Genomic DNA, 2716 nt, shown 5'->3' with positions numbered 1-2716 from the left:
TGGGTAGGTGGATAGGTGGGTGGATGGATGGGTGGATGGGTAGGTGGATGGGTGGGTGGGTAGATGGATGGATGGATGGATGGATAGAAGGATGGAAGGATGGGTGGTATGATGTTTTGTATATGCTTGCCCCAGGAAGTAGTAGGAATAGAAGGTGTGGCCCTGTTGGTATAGGTGTGGCCTTGTTAGAGTAGGTTTGTGACTGTGGGTATGGGATTTAAGACCCTCATCCTAGCTGCCTGGAAGCCAGTATTCTGCTAGCAGCCTTCAGATGAAGAAGTAGAACTCTCAGCAACTCCTGCACCATGCCTGCCTGGATTCTGCCATGTTCCCACCTTGATGATAATAGACTGAATTTCTGAACCTGCAAGCCAGCCCTAATTAAATGTTGTCCTTATAAGAGTTGCCTTGGTCATGGTGTCTGTTCACAGCAGTAAAACCCTAAGACAGGTGGGTGAATGAGTGGGTGAATGGATAGATGAGTGGGTAAATGGGTGGGTGGGTGGATGAGTGGGTGGATGCGTGGATGGGTGGGTGGGTGGGTCTAGAGCACAGTCACAAATTCAACTGCCTACCAAAGCCTGCTAGGTAACGCAAATGAGAAAGGAGGGCTGGCTATAGGTTACAGCAAAGAGTTTGCATAGCAGACTGTAAGGAAAGAAAGCCCCAGGCAGGGGAATCAACACCTAGCTGCTTTTAAAGAGCAACGCAGAGGTTTTGTCTGACACGTTCACTTCAATTCATTCACAAAACTGAGTCACTTGGCCAGAATGACTGCAAAGAAAGCTTGGAAGTGTGTGTTATATCTGGTTGCTAAAGGCAGGCCTGCAATTCCAGCTACAGGAGGATTGTCTGAGCCAGGAGTTGGAGATCAGGCTGGGCCATATTGTAAGATCCCATCTCAAAATACATAGTCAATACAAACTGAGCTCAGCTAAAAACTGTGAGTTCTGGGGCTAGGGAGAGGGTTCAGTGGCTAAAGCATTTGGCTCGTATGTGTTGGGGCTGGAATCTGGATCCCAGAACCTACAAAAAGCCAGTTAGCTGCAGGAGTGGATGTCTGAACCCCTGCACCTCTATAGTGAGACCAGAGGCAGAGACAGAGGAACCCCAGAAAGCTCAGGGGCCCAAGATATGCAGCCAAGCAAGGAGGAAGGTGGAGACCAACATCATTCAGACTGTCCTTTGATCTCTACAATGCAGTCATTGTCACACTTGACCTTTACCCATACAGAATAACACCTCCTCCCCCCTCTCTCACACAGACAATAAAAAAATGGGGGGGAACTTATTAGTAAGAAGAAAGAGAAAACCAATTTGAGACATAGTTAAATAAAAAAGACAGCTAGGCTCTAAAGAATGAATAAAGGGTATAAGTATGGGCTGCGGACCCCCTACGAGACCCTGAAACCTTAAAGGTCAAGCTAGCTTCATTAAAGCGACAGGAAGCCACTGGCCCATTGCTGCCCTGCATCCCAGTGGGGCAGCAAAAGCTTCCTGGGTGAGACCGCTGACTCAGCACAAAGCAAGGCAGTGTCAGGAAAACGCACCCTGGTCCTTCGCTGCCAGGCATTTTGATTTAAAAAAAAAAATGCCCATATTTTACTGAACAATGTCTTTGGTTGAAACAATAAAATTTAATTTTATTAAAATGCAATCTTTGGGAACACCGTGTTATGAAACAGGAAGCTGCAGAGAACACTTTTGGTGCAAGGTGAGGATGGCTGCTGGGAGTGGAAGTGGATATCCATCATGGGGGCTACACATCAAGCTCCACTTTTAATAGCTCTCGTTTCTCCTTATCAGTCTTAATAATTTATTTATTTTTGGCAGCTACTACTCTTAACCGCTGAGCTATCTCCCCTAGTCCATTATTGTTTAAAGTTAATGTGCACAGTGATGGGTTTCCTACATATATGTCATCACAGTGACGGTGTCTTCATATGTATAGATTGTTATACTTTGCTTTTATCTTATTCTTCCCGTGCCCCTATGCCCAGCTTGCTGAAAGAGCCACTTTGTTTTTAGTTGTTTGTTTGTGTGTGTCTGTGTGTTTTGCTTTTCGTTTGTTTGTTGTGTATGAGTATTTTGTCTCCATGTGTGTACATCACATGAAGTGCCTGGTGCCGAAGGAGGCCAGAAGATGGGGTGGATTCCCTGGTGCTGGAGTTACACACACTTGTGAGCCACCCGGTAGGCATTGGGAATCAGACTGGGGTCCTCTGGTAGTGCAACCAGTGTAGTGCTCTTAACCACTGAACCATCTCTCTCTCTCTCTCTCTCTCTCTCTCTCTCTCTCTCTCTCCCTCTCTCTCTCTCTCTCTCTCTTTCTCTCTCTCTCTGTTTTCCAAGACAGGGTTTCTCTGTGTAGCCCTGGCTGTCCTGGAGCTCACTCTGTAGGCTAGGCTGGCCTCGAACTCAGAAACCCACCTGCCTCTGCCTCCCAAGTGCTGGGATTAAAGGTGTGCGCCACCACCACCCGGTTTATGTCTGTGTCTTAATCACTGTTCTATTGCTGTGAAGAGACACAATGACCAAGACAACTCTCACGAAAGAAACCATTTAGCTGGGGACTTGCTTGCAGTTTCAGAGGGTGTCTGTTATTATTACGGTGGGAAGCATGGAGCTGGACTAGTAGCTGAGAGCTACATCCTGATCTGTAACGAGAGAGAGAGAGAGAGAGAGAGAGAGAGAGAGAGAGAGAGAGAGAGAGAGA

Source organism: Mastomys coucha, unplaced genomic scaffold (assembly GCF_008632895.1).
Source record: "Mastomys coucha isolate ucsf_1 unplaced genomic scaffold, UCSF_Mcou_1 pScaffold20, whole genome shotgun sequence".
Taxonomy (NCBI): Eukaryota; Metazoa; Chordata; class Mammalia; order Rodentia; family Muridae; genus Mastomys; species Mastomys coucha.
The sequence above is the reverse complement of the archived record's forward strand: the minus strand, read 5'-3'. Positions refer to the sequence as shown.